The 18590-nt window shown below is 41.9% G+C and overlaps 1 long non-coding RNA gene across 1 annotated transcript in view; it reads right to left on the bottom strand.

Moving 5' to 3' along the window:
- Positions 1-803: 803 nt before the first annotated feature.
- The window catches only part of LOC106893355, a 19371-nt gene continuing 1584 nt past the window's right edge, over positions 804-18590 (bottom strand). Inside the window, exons 2-3 of the long non-coding RNA XR_001413051.1 lie at positions 4634-4771; positions 804-1096 (exon numbers count right to left, since the gene is read on the bottom strand). This is a non-coding gene — a long non-coding RNA (uncharacterized LOC106893355). The remainder of the gene's footprint in view (positions 1097-4633; positions 4772-18590) is intronic.

Here is an 18590-nt window from a genome sequence, read left to right as displayed (position 1 = left end):
GCGGGGGGGGGGGGGGGGGGTGTCGCACCCAGCCCCCGGTGCCGCACCGGCGTAGAGGCCCCGTGTCCCGTCCGGCGGGAGCGGGGCAGGTGCCGCCCCCGGGGGAAGCCCCCTGGGGTCGGGGGTCAGGCCCGAAGCGGCAGGGCTGGCGGAGGTGGGGGGGAGTGTCCGGGGTCCTTCCCCTCGCCCCTTCCGGGGGTCTCGGGGGACGAGGCCCGGGCTGCTGCCGGGGGTCCCGGTTGGGCGGGCGCTTCCCCGTTCGGTGGGTGCCCGAGAGCCGTTCCCCGCGGGTGCGGGGGGTGCGGGGTGGCGGGTCCCGCCCGGGGGCAGCGTCCGTGGGTTTCCCCGGGGCAGAGCGGGGGGTGCGGGTCCCTCATACCCCCACACCGCCCCCCCCGGCGTGACAGCAGTCACGGAGGGGGTGATATCCTGCGTGTGTCTGAGCGAAACACAGAAGCACCAAATGCCACAATAAAGGCTTTCCACACAAAAGCGGGTTTGAGGCACTAAAACACGGTGACACCTAGGGCGAGGGCTGCCGGCCGCTGGCGGTGTCCCCACCGGGCTGTCCCCGGGGTGGGGGGGACACACAAGCAGCCCCCCGCTCGGTGTCAGGCCGGGATGATGCTGCGGCATCGGATTTAGATCATGGCTCGCAGGGAAACGGAGGGCGCAGTTAGTCACCTATGGCGTGACCTTATATTCCCACTCGATTTAGTAACAACAGTTGGTTTCTGAGGGGGCATGTGAGATTTCGTTTATTAACCGGGTTTCTAAGAGGGGGAAAGGCAGAAAAGGCGTGAGGTGAGGAGTGGGCAGAGGAAGGGGAAATGCTCAGAGGGATGGAGCTCCCAGAGAAATGTAAGTCTTGTCTCCTCAGCTTCTCAAATAGGATGTTAAATACAGTTACGTATCAGCATGTATTTTTGATACATTGCCCTGAGTAATTTTCCCCCCCCAACTTTTAAAGTACATGGTTATGATTTTCATTCTGGATTTTGCCTTTTGTTTAGTTTTGAGCCATTCAATTGAACAGCACGGCGGGATCGGTCGGAATACTTATGCTCTTGTGTTCCCAGAATGATGTTTCAGCCACCTGAAAAAAAAAAAAAATTGCCTCCGTTTACGTTCAGATGGTATATCTTATTCATCAGGCTGGCATCTGGGAATATTGATATATGTTTGAGCATGTAAAATCCCGGTAGGGAAATACCAGAGTAACTTGCCTCTGTGTATTACAGAAAAAAAAATAAATAATAATGCTGCATCTTAGCCCTGAGGTAGCCAGTTTATCACAGATGTATGTCCCTGTATCTTTTAACTCTGGAATGAATTCTGCTCTTACTGCTCTTTCGGCTGCTTTAAGTTAGGACAAGGTACGTTACAAGAACTTTTAGCTTGTTGAAGTGCTTCTGGCTTTTTGTGTTAGGATCCAAAAGTGAGCTAAAAGGGTGTTGGGTATTTTTATTTCCCCCCCCCTAAATGATCACTTGCATTAACTAAACCAAGAAAGAGGTAGAATTAATAAAACATTGGAGATGATTGACTCTGAAATGTAATCTAATTAAGACGTCAATTTAAATAAACCACTTGCTGCCATCGGAACTAAATAATGAATGTCAAAAGCTGTTTATGTGCAAAAGATATCTGTGCAGTTTTCCTGGGAAAGTAATTCTTTAAAAATTCAGTATTTTTCATTCTCGCTCTTATAAATAATCAGGCAGGCTATTCTCTTAGCAATTTTATGTTTCAGTGAATCTGAATTTGATTGTCAGGCAAGCTTCCTTATGAGTCATTATCGTAATTTCACATCACTCATTAAAGGAAAGTTGTTTTTCCCCCTAAATCCCCTAACCTACTTCTACTGTGCCAACAGGAGCATTCAGAAACTGGCACCAAGGTGCAGCTCTGATACACGTTTTCTGTTTCCCTGTGACTCATTTGACATTAACATAATTATGTTACAGGAGTCAAAGTGATTTTCCAACTATGAGTAATGCACAATACTAGAGCGAATGTTTACAAGACACCGAGGCATATCAGCTAGCTGAAGTAACCAGCTGCTGATAACAGCTGAAGTAAGTTGGGGGAATTAAAAAGTCTTATAATACAATTAGCCTTCTTTGGCACTGGGTGTCATGTACGGCCGTGAGGTAGGTTGTGTGCTCTGCGAGGAAGGATCCAGAAGCAGCACCGTACCGTCACGGGGAGAAGGCTGAGCCCGTGGGTAGTTCGCACAAGGAGTCTTCATAGTTTTCTTCCCACTTGCATATTTATGAGCAAAGTCGTGCTCAAATGAGCGCAGTGATCTTTTCAAGAAGTGGCTGTATTTACCAGAGTTCATTTCAAAACAAAAGTGACACACATCCTCTCAGCCAGGAAAACAAGATCAAAATGAAACAACAACAACAAAAAAATGAGGTCATCTCGCAAATATTTTGAGCCGTGTGCGTGTGAATAACACAAAAGCAGAAAACTGATAAGGATAAGGCAAAATGGAGTGCTGTTTCCATGATGAGATATCTTTTCTCTGTAATAAAACTACCTAACTGCAGACTAGTGATAATGGTACAGAGAAGAATTACAATGAGTATGTTCTGAGTAAAGAGCAGAAAGAGTAACTACCAAATGTATAAGCGATAAGAAGAAAAATACTAAAATAAAATAAAATCTTAGTGGTGATGATTTGTTTCAAGTGTTCCCTGAAATTTTCAGAAATTACTGACTTCTCAGGATTATTGTAAGTAATTTGAGAAATGGGTTAATTTTTTCTGACTTTTTTGTTTATGAGTAGCTTTTGAATGGAAGCGGGGCACTTTCTATTTAGAAGTTTGACAATTTTGGCTGGATATCTTTCTGATGAGGCCTTATTCAGTAATCTGCTGGGCACACAGAACATCACTGGTTTCATAAGAGCTGAGGACACTTAGTTTCTCCCAAGATTAGCCTGTGAAGGTAGAAGTCTAATTTTGAAATACAACACAGACTAGCTATGATTTCCTAAGGCACTAGAACTGAAAATAACCATTTAACAACTTTCCTGTAAAATACCACAATAATACAAGTGGAAAAGAGAGTGAAAAACATAAAATAGATGCCGATAGCAGAACTGTTGAGAGGATGTTTTCCAGGAGACGTGTTCAAAGGAGTCAGAGAAAAATTCCACATCACACCCCGTTTTTTTAATTCATGAGAAAATCTGCTGAGGCCAGACATTTGGCATGCTGAAATTATCGTCACTGACTCTCAGAGCTGGATGAGGACCAGAACTCGTAAAAAAGTTGTTCGTGGCGGAGGAGGGCTGGAGAAGGAAAGGTTTCCACGGTACCTTGCATTGATAACACTCCCCATTTGCCAGGAGAGTCAAGACTTGGAGGTTTTCTGTTTTCTCTGCTATGGGTTTCATGCGGCACAACCACGGGCAAACTCTAGTTCTATTTCCTTCAGTTTGCCCACCTCTAACTGACTAGGAGATGTGATGGACCTGCTGAGCAGAGACAGCTTTGGATGGCAACTGCTACCACAATGACCAGCATGAATGTATTCGACACACACTGAAAAATCACCCAGCAGAACCCAAACCAAACATAAACAGAACAATCCAAGCCCCGTCAACAGCGAGAAATTCCCACAGCACAATTTAGCAGTCTTAAATTTAATCCGATTTACTATAAACTCATCCAGGACTGCAGTTTTATAACTACAGCTATCCACTTCCGTAGCATGCCGTGCTGCTGGGTTTGCATCTATTTTCGCTGCTTTTAATTACCTATATCCCTAACTACCAAAGCTCAACCCTCAGCTCAGGTTGCTAAAATGTACTCCAAAATTACCAGAGCGTGTTCCTGTACTACAGTTGTATTTTATGTTATTCCTTCTAGTAAAACATAACAGGAGATGTTTGTAAAATCATTCTGCTCAGCTTCGTACCTACCTGGACTCCCCAAATGAAGTAGTCTTGAAAGTAGTACCTCCACATTGCTCTGCATTTCCACCTCCTGATTTCCCACTTGGCTCCGGAGGAATTTTCTATTTATAATGATTTTCAGGGCAGCTGCAGCCCATGCCCCCCCCCCCTTTTTTCCCTCTTGGTTGAACTACCATTTACTTGTAACATTTATGTAGCATTCTGCATTTATGTACAACCTGTGCAAATTCCAAGTATTTAACCTTTGTTCCTTCCTGAAGCTTTGCAAATTAAAATAGCAGAGTGAAATAGGCACTGAGGGGCGTTTGCTGGAAGTAACTGATAAAATCTTGTGAGTACTGCTTGCCCTTACTGGTTGGTTGGGTTTTGTTGTTGTTAGCTTATTTTTCAAGCTGAGCTCCCAAACAAAATGTTCACAGACAATTATTCAGTATGGAAAATCATTATGATTTTAAAAAGAAAATAAAAGTAAACAGATCCGTGAAGATGTAGCTTATTTTGTGAATTAGAGAATAATTAGCTGGTATTAATTTTTTGAGTTTTTAGAGCATATATATCTTGTAACAAGGCCCAGAGATTCTATAATGGAAATATCTGTCTTAGTGATAACCGATAACGTGTTACTCTGAATTAGCAGCAGCAAACAGAATTGGGAGTGCATCCCCATCCCAACAGCAGTGAAAATAATTTCATCCCATTCCTTACCTGGGTGAGCCCTGGTGGTGGTGTCTTCCCTCGGTCTGGATGGTGCAGCCCGGGCTGCTGCTGTATCCCACAGCTGCCAAGGGATTTGGGAGCACAGCTGTTCATGTCAGACCACCATCACGGCAAAGACGAGGAGACCTGCTGGGAACAGGAGCTCTATTAGGAAATACTCAAGGAAACCCTCGGATGAATGGCAATTATTGCTGTTTGGGATGGTGATGGCTCCCCAGCATGTGCTTATGGGCTGAGAAAGGCTGAGATAGCGTGAGGACAGATGGTGCGGGGAGGTTAAATGCCTGCATGGAGAGATTTGTTCTGCAGGAAACTCACCAAAGTCAACAAACACTGTAGCTGAGACTTTGTTCTGCTACATGAGGGGAGGGTCCTGCATCAGGGGAGAAACTGCCTGAAAAGTTTTCCAAATTTTTCCTGCCTCAGTAGCCCTCTCTCTAAGGGTTTCTTCTACAAGGTGTCAGGTCCCCCATATGACTCTCAGTAGTTTTTAGAGATATTATATGTCTTATTATATAGATATTTAGAAATATTATCTATTGTAATATATATATCAGTTAAAATATTTGTTAGATACAGAATAATTATTATAAATTCATAGAATTACTTCTCTTAAAAAACTGAATTTAACAAGGTATTAATTTTAACACTGAAGAACTAGACATTAGATTTTGTGCTATATTAAAGCCCAGTCCTGCTAAGACCTATGTATGTGCTTAAATTTAAACATATGAGTAGTACTGGACTCACTGAGATTACGTGCACCATTAAACTTAAGCATGCGTGAAAGCGTTTCAAGGTCAGGATTTCCAAATTCCTTCACTTGTTTAGAGTAAAAAAAAAAGCCCTACCAAACTACTAACCGCTCATTCACATAATAAAATTGCAGTGGTGTTTATGTTAAGGGGCTTCCTGTCATTTGAGAGGCAAAATATATTATAAAACAAGTTTATATAAAACTTAACAAAATTAAACACTCCAGTGCTGTGATTACCTGCCCAAGTGGCTGCATTTTCTAATAGGAAAGAGAAATCCTTACTTTAATATCTTGAGTATCAGCTGGGATGAATATGGTTATTTTAGAATAAGGTGGCATGTTTCAAAGAAGAGACGAATTTTTTTTTTTAATATGTTCATTTTGTTTTTCTATCAATAAAAGTTTAATGTTACCAGAAAAAAATCAAAACTAAACAGTATTTTACTTTGGGATGGAAATATGCCTTTTGTTTACAAGGTGTACTGAACTTTGCTAAATCACTCATAAAAATGTTCACATGATAGTTCTGTCACATTGCAAGTTCAAATTAAATGTCTATGGAGGTGTTGAGGCTTTCTTCTGTTTAAACATTTCCCCACTGCTTTCTAAAAGAGAGTTGTCCCTGGTGGTGGTGCACTTTGATCATCACAGGAGAAAACAAAGCGGTTTCTCACACCTTGTCAATAATTGCTGTCCTTACTGCACAATGAAAAATTATTGAAGAGATTCAGGAGCCAACAGAGTTCCCATAAAACTTCAGCCACCCAAATTCTAGTCACAAATACACCTGACTTCTAGGTCCCCTGTCGTATGTGTCTTGATCCTCAGCTGGAAGACTTCAGCCCCTTGAAGTAGCTCCCAAATCAGCCACCAAGGTGTGCAGGGAACAGCTCAGCCTCCCCAGCAGGAGATGGGGGACCACTTCCCCCCGGGGCTGTAGGGAGGCACCTCTGTCCTCTTGAGAGCCACAAACCTGAGATCTCTGCCTGGGCTTTGCTCTCTTATTTTTAGTTTAGCGAGGCATCACTCCTTTGTTTTAAAGACTGGTGGAAGGATGAGGTGGTGCTGCTTCCTTTAAGCTTTCAGTAGGGATATGTAAGAGCCACGTTCAGTTCCACTGACTGTCTAACGAGGTTTAATTTTGTATTTCTTTTGATCTGGGAGGTTGCCTGAGCTATCAGGCTATAGATGGGGATACAAGCACCCTCCATGCTCCTTGCTGAGGCCATGCAGAAAATAGAGAAAGGGCAGAGAAAATACAGAAAATGGCTTGGGAGAAGAGTCTGTTTCTGGATCTCACTCCCAGGGCTGATCAAAGATTTTATGCAAGCATTTTTTTTGGAGCAGAAATGGAGCCCTGTTCTTTGAAGCAAGTGCCCTAAAAGACATCCAGTCTTTGAAAGAAAGGCATGACTACTCAGTGCAGGCACTCACTGCCTGCTGAGGATAGGTATGATGAGAAAACATCATACCTTAGAGGACCTAGGGGAAAATTAAGTATCAGGAACCCACTGGACACGGCCTAGTTGGGTAGCAGATGTATTTGTGCACTTATGCAGAAATGAAATTTTGAGGTGCATAGAAACACAAAGGTTTCTGACTGCAGCACATATGGGATCTGGGTGCCAGGGTGTCTGTAGCCCTGGGCAAGGGTTTTCTCTGAAGATGCTTGGGATTTGCTTGCTTTAGGTTACTGCAGCTTGTCCACTTTAAAGCTGCCATCTTAATCCATCACAGGAGAGTTTGAAAAGGAGGAAGATCCAGATCTCCTGCGGCTGATGGCTGTGGCTGATGTTCTGCACACTGTCTTTGTCCCAAACGGTGCTCAGGAGAAGCTCACAGAAAGGATATTTCCAGTTTAAACCAAACAAACTATAAATATTCCAGTAAAAGGAAGTTTCCAGTTCACCGGGTGAACTTTGAGATGTGCTCCAAAAATATGTTGCTGACCTCCCACTTGACATAATCTGTTTCCCTATTAAACTGTAATATAATTAGGGTCTGCTGTAACCCTGCCACTGGTTTAATGCTTACATCGATGGAAATGTGGCCTCGCAAATCGCAGTGAGAATAAGGCATACATGTAAAGTCTAAAATAATCCATGCTGTAGTAGAAGGAACGATAGCCAAGAGAGAATGCTTACCCCTTCTCCCTTGCAAGATATTTAGGTGTTTTATCACATAAGTGTAAATGGATGTTAGGCCAAAGGTCTTGGAGAACTTGGACACAAAGCTCAACTCGCTTTTCATTAGTGTAAATGAAATGCAGCTGAACTGGAGTCTGTGAGGTCACGTGGGGAAGTGAAAGCAGAAATGGGACCAAAATGAACTGAGATCAAGGGTTAAGAGCAAAGGCTCCTGTAGCAACCAAAGAGGGGATTTGGAAAATAGGTGATGACTATGCTGGTACACGATCGTGGTGCTGCTAATGGTCACCATGATGATAATAGTTGATGACTGTTAGCTCATTAGATCTCATCTCCTGTGTCTGCTAAATTTTACCCAATAACCCTTCTGTTGCTCTCTGGGAGACATGTGGCAGGTGCCATGAAAGACAAGGACAGGTCTTGGACTAGGGTAATAGAAGAAGGGTGATTGTACCCCCCCAGGTTTTGTAAGCAGTCCATTTGGGGCAGGCGCATTCACAAATAAGATTTAATGAACTGATTATATCAGGAAGCCAAAGGATGCTGAAGTTCCTCTGTTACACAGTTTACAAGAATGAGTTTAGAGAGAAAGCCCATGGCTCTGCCCTACCAATACCCTGTGACAGGAACCCCCATGATGGGGAAGAAGCTCCACGGGTGTGCTGGTGACCTCTTGAGGAGCCGGGCTGCAGCCAGGAACTCTGCTTTTACAACATCACTTGCAAAAATATGTACAATGGTCATTTTAGAAAGGGAAAAAGGGTAGTGTTTAAACATATATTCAAGTTGGTGACGAAAGCTACAAATACTTAGACATCTGCATGGATATTTTAAGGATACAGAGCATTCACAGAAAAATGAATTTTGTATTATATTATATATATTATTATTTTAAAATAAAAATTATAGTGACCTGTAATAATTGTAAACCAAACCCCAAGAATTTGAGCACATGTTTAACCCCCACACTCTGCAAAGAAATCAGTGTGCCCATCTCACTGGCTATGAGAGCCTTTTTTCACTGCAGGCACACTCAGCCTAACACATGGCTGATTTACAGCCTGAGTTCACGAGACTGTACAGACCAGTAAGGAAATTGCTGAGAAAACTTTGGAGCCCAAACAGCCACTTTTGCACAAAGCGCAACTTTTACACAAACCAGTAAAAAACGACCTGCCGAATTTAAATATTGCCTGGTGGGTTACATATTCTCTCTGCTTCATACAGATGCTTTAAACACAAAATAAATAATCAGCAAAAAATATCAAGCTAAACCATCCCAAGCGAAATCCTTGGGTGATGAAATGAAAGCACTTATGCCAATTTATATCTGTGGGGAGTTCATGGCTTGTTTTGGGTACTCTGTCATAGCTGTCAGTTTTGCTCCAACCATGAAGCTGATGATTTATCTGACCGGTTAAATTGGAGTAGTGTACAAATGGTACTAACAGATACAGCCTCACTAAAGCCAGGAAGCGTAACACTCAGCCTAATTTATGGTTTCCAAACAAGTCGTAGGACTGATTCTGCAATCCCAGTTTGAACAAAACTCCTTCTGAAGTGCTGGGCATGGCTATAAACTCAAATTGGAGCACCAGGCTGGGCTGGGGGCTGCCCGATAGATACCTGTGCCACAACACGGATGTCATTTGGAAGCAGACTTAACTCAACATTTCACAATTTTTCTGATACAACATGGAACATCCTGGTTTATGCAATGGCAAGAAACACTTCTGCATTAGCAAGGAAACTACTTTTCCCTCCAGAACATGACGGGAATCTGTCTCTTTAAAATGGGATGGTAAAGCATGTTTTACTTTGATCAGCTTTCATTTATGGGAAAAAATGATAAATTTAAATAGACTTGAACTACCCTTTCCCTTTATGGGAAACTGAGCCCTTAAAAATGGTAAATCCCTCCCTTAATGTGGAGCAATACAGTATTGAATTCCTGTAGAGAACACCATGAAGTCATGGTGAAATCTGCTGAATGCTCCTAACAACCCTTTACAGGAGTATTTTATTTTTATATCTTTACTTTCATGCTGACTGATGGCTGCTTGTGTATCACAGTCTTTTTTCTGTATATAAGGGGAGAATACTGTCTTCGGTTAACTAGGTCCTTGCAGTTTTAAAGTAGTGTGTATGTTCATGTGTGAAGTACCACTAAAAATCCTTCAATATTTTATCTGCAAAAGCAGGCAGACTCTTGAAGTGATAATCAGCAAATCTGGAGAAGCAGTCCTCTCTCATTATGGGTACAACCCTGCAAAATTAATTGGGGCTGACCTTGCACTGAACTTGACAGGAGTGGTATCTGAGGAGAAACTCCCACATTGGTTCTTAAATGTCTTGATAAGTCCTGACAATAAGAAAGTGCCTACTCTAACTAGCTCCATCTGTACCTGTTAGAGACTGCTTTCACAGGAACAACTTTCTGTCTCTAGAAACAGCCACCAAAGTGCCCTGTTACGCAATAACCGATATTCTGCTTCACCTCGCTGATCCCCTCTGGTCAACAGGGTTTTCTCTGATTTTCCTGATCATTAAAGCAAGATCTTACACATGCTTGTACAAGCTACCATTTGAATAGCCCCAGGAAGCAGTGTCAAAAAAATACAGGGAAGTTATAAGGTACAGACTTGCTAATTTAGAAGGATACCTAACTTCGAAAATCATCCATTTAATATTGACTCTTCGAGGTAGTTTAATAACTGCATCATATTTCTAAGCCTGCCTAACTCTTCCATTTGCTTATACGCTATAAAGAGCCTGAAATGGTTCTGTAGAACATGGGACAAAACATCCCACTAATAACAAATAGCAATTCATACAGAACTGATCAGAACCAACCAACCAAAAAGTCTTTTCATCTTGCAGCTGCCCTGGTGAGTTTTCTTGCTTCTCTCCTCTCTTTCTTCAGCTTGCAAAATCTCTTTACTTTCAACAGCATTCCTACCTCCCAGTTCTGCTCCCTGCTGTCCCCAGGCCTGGGATCCAGTCCTATTTCTGCTTTTACTACTATTTCTTAGTTGCTGCATTTGGCATTTAATTTTTACTAGTAAAGTAGAGCAGATCCTTTTTTCTTCTTTGTATTTTACATTTTTCTCATGAAGTATAACAGTAAAAATGGCTGATGGGAAAGGCTTTTCTTGTCAGTAAATGCCAAGCTGAGCACAGATATGGGGATGAAAACTCTTCCAACTGATCGTTAAAACTCCCAGAAAATGCTTTTCTTACCAGTCATCACTGCTTATACACGACACACATTAGCTATTCCTGCTGCTCAGAGTGGAAGGCTTCCAAGAACCCTTCAGCCAGCAAAGCCTATGGCCTCAAATGCACGGGAGTTCATCTGGGCATGTGGGATGGTGCGTGCGAGGGGCCAGAGAGTAATCCTCTGCACTCCTAGTTCAGTGCAGGAAATGTTCACCTCGAAATAACTTTCTGAAAAAGTAAGCTTAAATGATTTGATAAATCCCAAACATTACAATTAGAGTCAAAAAGAATAATAAAAAGACAACCTACTTTAGAGACTGTTACCTTTTACTAACTAGGCACTCCTCTGAAGTCTGCTAATAATGCAGGCTTCAGTGTAACACGTGGACAAAACACTCTGCTTTTGTTCTCTGTCAAACTTTGGTTTTGTGCTTTATGTCTCTTTAAAGTTATTAGGTTTTTGTTTCTTTTAATAATTCAGCATCTACTCACATTCTAAACCTTTGTCGTATTAGAAAAATAACAGTAATTATTATACTTCAGTGGTCTGTGACAAATTAATTGATCAGCCCACACTTACAGGAAAACTGCTAAATTAAAGACCTTGACAAAAGAGTGCAAAATTGTACCTTGTTCGGTGCTCTCATCCCAAATGTGTTAGAAGAAATATAATCCCACAGGAAGAATTTATAATATTTTATAGAGGCTATTTTAGCTCATTATTAACAGCAAGTCTTAAGTTAGCCAAGGCTTTTGGACAGGGCATATTCAGCTGTGTATTTAATTGCTGCACTGAATCTGGGCTTCTGTTTGACAGTTGAAAGATTGTCATCATATTTAGAGCTCAATTTAAAACTCTTTCATGTAACAAAAATCCACCCAGAATCCTTGCTGAGGCTGCTAAATACTACTGTGACACACAGAGAGAATAGATATGTGTGTGAGAATAGATAATAATGCATCTAGAGAGCATCCAGCAACAAAATGCCCAGGTCTGATGGTACGTTAGAGTGCTAATTAAAATTAGACATAAAAATAAAATACACTAGTTGTATCAGTGATTTCCCTTTGGGAATCTCGGCTACTTAACCCTAGAATGTAAAATACCATTATCCATTTCACCAGGCTGTGAAACAAAACCAAAGGAAGCCCACCAGATTATATCACCAAAGCTGGTGAATGAGGAGCCCTCTCATTTCCTGACTCCCAGTCCAGTGAGCAGCACTGTCCTCATCTGCCTCATTAATAATTATTTCCAGTGGAGAAGGACTAAAGCCCAGCTCTGCAGAAAGAAGCTGAGCATAATGAAAATGAATGTCCCCAGCTCTCCCACTCACCGTCTAACCTGCAATGCAGAGTTAAGCATCACTGTGATTGGGGTATGCATGGTCCCAACGTCCCTTCTAAACTTGGATTATGCAAAACATCGGTCAGGGATTGAGCTGGTCTTTTAATAAAATTCCATCAGCGAGCGCACTTGGGTCTGGACAGAAAAAACCTGAGTTCCTGAGTTAGGTTCTCACCTCTGGCTGAGAGGGGTGAAAGTCATGCCCTGAGGAGAAATTATCTAACCACAAACCTTTCAGATGTGCTTTTTGGGGAATCTTGCTCTCGACTTCTGCTCAATTGGTCCTCTTATGAAGTTACGAGCCAGTTAGGCAGTAAACCAGATGGTGCCTGACTTTACAGCCTCCTGGTAAGGACATGTCCCTGGACAAGAGGCATCCTACAGTCCATTTTTCTCTGTCTGAAGCTATTTTGCTTCAAAGAGTCACTGGACAGAAGATGGACCCTACCCCACAGTGGGTGGTGACCCCACCTGGGCTGACATCAAAGGGGGATTCCAGGTGGGTGCAGTGACACCCTGCATCTTTCCCCCTTGCTGAGGTGGCCTCATTGGCAGCCTCCTGTGCCCACGGAGCAGTCAGGATTTGGGCTCATAGAATACCTCTATGATTGCAATTAAGGCTGTCAGATTTAAAAACTGCGTGCAGCTCTGTTGGTTTCATTTTACTTACACTTTGTTCTTATTATCTGGGCAAGTTACTGTACAGTTAAAGCCAAAAAAATAAACCAGGAAAGATAAGAGGCTGCAAGTTAAGATCATTTATGCGTTCCTTTCATGGCAAGGCACACACAAAATAGGTGAGAGGACAAGCCATAAGCAGAGTGAAAGCTGCAATGGCAGCCTTGGTTTTGAATCTTCTGTAGAATGCAAATCTGTGTCATATACTGTTGGTATTTGAAATGGTATTTATGTAGAAATCAATGTTTAATAATTAGAAATGTGCATTGGTAATAATTATTATGGCAAACTGTAATTTACATATTTACCAGGCAGATGAGAAGAGCTGTTTAAAGTATCATTCATGATATCAAGTCCCAGAGTATCCTTTATACATGCACGGTTCCAAGGGCAATGAATAGGAACAGGGAATTTTTATAGGGAGTATGTGTTCATGTGCGTGTGTGCGGATTTGTGTGTAGCGGCACGATGATTTCCATCATGTATCCAAAATATTTTTAACTCAGCCCAGTAAAAATAGACATATACTCTCTGTCTCTTTCTCTCGCCCTCTGTGTTTACCTGCCTTACAAACTGTAACCACATTAGTCCACCTAAGGGAAACACACACCTTCAGTGAATATTTTCTAGCATTACTTCCAAGTGATCTCAAGAGGAGAGTTTAGTACCTGAGAACCAGTGTGACTAAATGCTGATTTTTCATAGTCCCTGGGGGCTAAATTTATCTCTCATTGAAGTCAACGGGGAACCTTTCCATAGACTTCACTAACAGTTGGATCAGGTCTTAGTACTTTAATTGGTGATCATTGTGGGTTTTTTTTTACATGTAAAGCCATTGATGAAGTTCATTATGAATTGCTAACTGCTCTCCAACAAAATCTGGCGTGCTTTTACAAGGTGGAAAGGACAGGGAGGAGGAGGTGAAGGGGAGGATCTGTGAAGATGGAGCTTTTCTTGCTATTAAATGGATGGGACTATAAAGGCACCATAAAGGAGATATAATTTACACTGGCATGGAGAGCAATTAATACATCATTTTGCTTGTTGAGTGAAACCTGTGAGTTTGCTTTATTCAGTCTAGTTTAAGATGTGATTCCTTCATATGTGGGATCACTTTTCCTGGTTGGTTACTATCTGGATGTATCCGAAGAGGTCAGAAATTGTAATTACAGACTATTGTGCTTAGCCAGCTTCTACACCAGTGCACAAAGTCCATCTGATAAAAAAAAAACCACCTTGAAAGTCTTCAGCAGGAGGGAACTAAAGATATACTTGACTGGGCCTGTGGCAGGGCTATCTCAGCTAGAGAGAAGGGATGTTTGTGTAACTTCCCCCCTCCCACTCTGAACTCCCAAAGCACTGTGTAAAATAATGACCGATGGCCGTGTGGAAGATTTAATTTACTAAGGTTCCATTAAAGTTCATACTAATTTTGGGCAATGGAATCTGGTCCTGAAACGTGCATCTTGTTGCATCCCTTGGTAATTTTGTTATCGGTGTCTCCATCTTATTAGGAGAGAAACAAAAAGTAAAATGACAGAAAGTGAAAGAGAAAATTGAAATGACTCATTTAAACTTAGGAAGCTGCTGGGGCAGGAGCAGAAGGACCTGTGGGAGAAAAAATGCTGGAAAAAGGGAACAGAAAGAGGAATCATGGAATTCAGGGATACAGGGAGGGAAAAGAGAGAAGTGAGAGGAGGAGAAACGGGGAAATGACAAAAGAAAAAGAGAAGCTGCCGTTTTGAGGAAACGGGAAAGGGGGCTATTACTGAAACAAAGCAAAAGAGCGTAGGAAACAGGAGCATCCAAAAAATGAGAAAATAAAAAGACAATGAATGGATTTAGAGGGATTATCAGATAGTGATGGAAACAGGCAATAAGGAAAGGTAAGCTGAGGAGAGAAAAGCAAGGAGCAAATTAATGTTGCCCTCAGTGTTAAATAAATTAGTTAAAATAGTTCACTTATTTCCCTCCACAAGACATATACTCATCTGCTTGAGTGGTAGTAAATGTAAGCTGGTAGCAGGGTTTGCCATACATCTGCTGTGAGAGCCTGTCCTCTGACTATAATTTTTATCTCCCTTCAGTTTTTCGACCTCTTACCCCTGTAGAGACCCAAACCTTCCAGATGAATTTGATCCTCACTACCGTATGCCTAGGGGTTTTTTTAGTCTCTTTTTGGAGAAACTCTTGGAAGTAGCCCACAGATGCCCAAGGGGTACCCAGATGGCAGCTGAAAAGCCCTGGGCTGGGCTGGAATTGCTGATGCTACTTCTGCTGCAGATTACGTCCATGGTTCAAGCAAGTAGCAATCTAAACCTTGGAAAAAATATTTTCAAGTTTCAGCTCTGATGTTTATCCAGTCAGATGGGAAAATAGTCTCAAAACTAGTTCATGTTTTGGGCAACGGGAGTCTTACCACATAGATTCAGACCTGAACGTACCACGTAGCAAAAATCACGGTGAAGGTTAATTCCCACCACAGAAATAGAGAATACTTTTTTGGGCGGAGTCAAAAAACCTGATTCTGTGCTGATTTTACCACGTGACAACTCTGAGTACTGGAAACCTCTTTCTCATATATGTGCCATGCAGGGAAAAATTGGACCAGTCAAGGTTAAGGTAATTTCAAAACAATACAATTAAAACCCCAAAGCTGACTAGCTCTGACTAACATCCTACAGTTGCAAAAATATTAAGATGGGAGACAGCAGAAAGCTTTTGCTGTGTGGATGGGAGTCTCTTCCTCTGTATAATGATGCCTATAGCTCTGTTTAGCAAGAAAACAGTCATATTTTAGTTTTAATCAAATAGTCACAGCGTATGAATAGTGTCAAGGGATGTGCAGGCAGGATTTGCTCAGGAAGAGGTAAAGGAAAAGAATTCTTTCCTCTGCACTGGAGAGTCCTGGAGGGCTGCAAGGACCATACCATAGGGTGGTATTCAGCCTATGTCTGAGAAGAGGGAGAATATGTGTCAGTCTTCTGGTGATGAGCTGCTGTACCTGGCTGAAGGGAAAGTAGAAATAATGGACATCTCTGTAAAATGAGTGCTGTTCTGGGGGGACTTGTCTCCTGAAGTTTGTGATGAAAGAGAGAAATGAAGTGAAAAAGGATCAGTAAATGTTCAGAGGGAGGCAAATGAAAGATATTTTATGAGATGGAAAATGAAACTGGCAAAGAACATCAGAGCATCTGGTGGCTGTACTGGGTTTTGCTTTGACTTCCTGATAGTCTTAATTATTCGTTTTTTATGTTTTTTGTTTTTTACACTGGAGTGTGATCCTATGTCTTTACTGAGATCAAGTTAGCTTTGGTTTTAAAGGGGAGCAGAATAAAACCTATGTGACACAGTGGAACTGGTTTTATTTTTCACTGTGGTTTCATTTTCTTTTTTCACTGAATAATTTCAAGCCAGGACATGTTTCAGTGGCCTAATCTTAAGTGCGTATGCGTACAGGAACAGTCTCTCTGTTTGCTTTGCAGGGAGGAGCCGGCTCACTTCAGGAGTAGTTCGAGAATGACCACAACTGGTTTGCTGTCAGTTTTTAGTACCGAAAATAATGGTACCAGCAGTGGTGAAACAGCATTGTATAGCAAACAAATCTCTTGGCGTTAGTTTTGTATAATGTAGTATGATTTCAGAACAAAATAATCATCTGCCTACTTGATGAAGTGTTGTGATTGTTGAGTAGATGTCAGTGACCCTTAACAACAGGATAACAACAATTGGATTTCCAAGCTACCCACACTGAAGGAGACAGTTGCTTTTTTCCCTTCTTCATCTTTCTGTGACAGCGCTCTGCTTAGCTGAAAACACTCTAAATTGTGGTACAGCTAGCTAAGTAAGAACGGCCAGTTGCTAAATCTCTGTCAGAATTACAGCAGGCACCTGGTCATGGCCACTAAAACCGACGTTGCTAACACGTTTCCACAATAACTTCATGCTCAGAACTTTCCAACCAATTATCTTTTGGGAAGAAATTTTCCACATTTGGCCTCTGCTTGAGAGGTTGGTTGTTTTTTTTTTTTTTTCTTCTGGGCTAGAGAAAAACGATGCCAGCTGTTCTTGAACACGGCATGAATTATAAAATCATGCCTCTGAAGTAAAAAGTACTTCACAGTACTTCACCAAACCGAAATGTAAAGCTTGCTCTAGACCCTTCTGAAGAGCAAAGTTTTTGCCTGGCATTATACTTGACATTGATTTAGCTAGATTAATAAAGATAAGGCAATAAATGTGTTTTGAAAGAGCTCAAAATGATTTATCTATAGGTGAGTGAAAAAGAAAAGCTTGCTGCTTGCACAAGCTGTAAACAGAGAGCTGCCAGGTAGGTCAGAGGAGCTCACTCCTGCCTTCTGCTAAGTGCACTTCATTGTTTGAGGAGAACAGGGAGCGACTGCACCTTCCACAGGAGGAAAGCCAACAGCACTACTTCAGACTCCTTCCCTTCCCCACCAGATATTTTTTTTTTCAAAAGCAGAAAATTAAATGTAAAATAGGAGCGTTAAGTTTGTGAAGTTGAGCATGATAGCACTGGGACATTTTAAAAGCTAAGATTACTACTCCTGCCTGTGTGGCAAATGTGTACATTCGTGTGTATGTATATATATATATATGCTCATGCAGTAACACTCACACAGGGGAGACACAGAGGGACTTTCAAACTAATACCAATATCCTTGATAAAATGCTCCAAGCAATTAATACATCCCAGAATATATCACGTGAGTCATGTTACCTATTATCAAAATACAGCCACATTGAACATTATGAAATTAATTAAGCAGTTGGAGTGCTTGGTCAGGGTGTACATTTTATATAGGAAGATATACATTTTATATTGGTTTGGTTAGAATATCCTCAAGCATGAAATGTCCTGATCTTTCCATGCCGGGCACAGAGACTTGAAGATTCTCTTAATGACAACTTTGTCTGTGTTTATGGAATGTTATCATACTGGGTAACTCTGTGCATCTCTCTGTGGAAGCCTTCTATGTCTCTCCTGAGTAAACGCTTTTTTGACACATTTTATTTCCCAGCACTTTGGGGCTGTCAGAAGGCAGTTTCTGTCATTTAACAAACCGGAAAACTATGGAAACAAACAAACAAACAAGCAAAAGAACAAAACAAAACCACCTTCACCACAAGCACTACCATATTTCCCTCTTTTCTATAGGGACTCCCTGGGTTTCCCTGAAATCACAAGGAAATCGTGTGCTGTTGTGTTTTAAGAAACGATTTTAAAAATCCCCCAAGCAAAATACCAAACAAAAAACCGCAGCAAAACAAACAAACAAAAAAAACCCCAACACAAACAAAAAACCAACCAAAACGCCCCAATATTATTGTTAGCTTTCTATCATTTCATCAAACGGGTCTTTCCTCTTCAGAGGAAAAACTGAAGCCTTCCTCTTCATGTGAAGGGAACTTTTAGCTGTCACCTGAAGCGGCGCGGAGAAGGGGGGTGTGGGGTGGGGGGTGTGTGGGAAGGGAGGGTGTTAAACGATTATTTCCTGTAGAATAAGATCGCATTTGTCAGTCCTTTCGAAAACTACACAGTCTGCACTTTTTGGGTTTTTTTTTTGGGGGGGGAGGGGTGTATTTTGGAGGGCGTGAGAGAGACTTTGAGTTGTTCGCAGCGGCAGAACAGGCGGGAGAAAGAACGCCTCCCCGGGGAGCCTTAGTTAAAAATAAATAAATAAGTAAATAAATAAATAAAAAAGGAGGGGAAAGGAAAGACGGCGAGAGAAGGGGGTCCGTCCGGGTGCCGAGGGATGCTCGGCGGTGGGGGGG

This window comes from Calidris pugnax, unplaced genomic scaffold (assembly GCF_001431845.1).
Source record: "Calidris pugnax isolate Ruff unplaced genomic scaffold, ASM143184v1 scaffold24, whole genome shotgun sequence".
Taxonomy (NCBI): Eukaryota; Metazoa; Chordata; class Aves; order Charadriiformes; family Scolopacidae; genus Calidris; species Calidris pugnax.
Note: the sequence above shows the minus strand (reverse complement) of the source record. Positions and strands in the feature narration are given on the sequence as shown.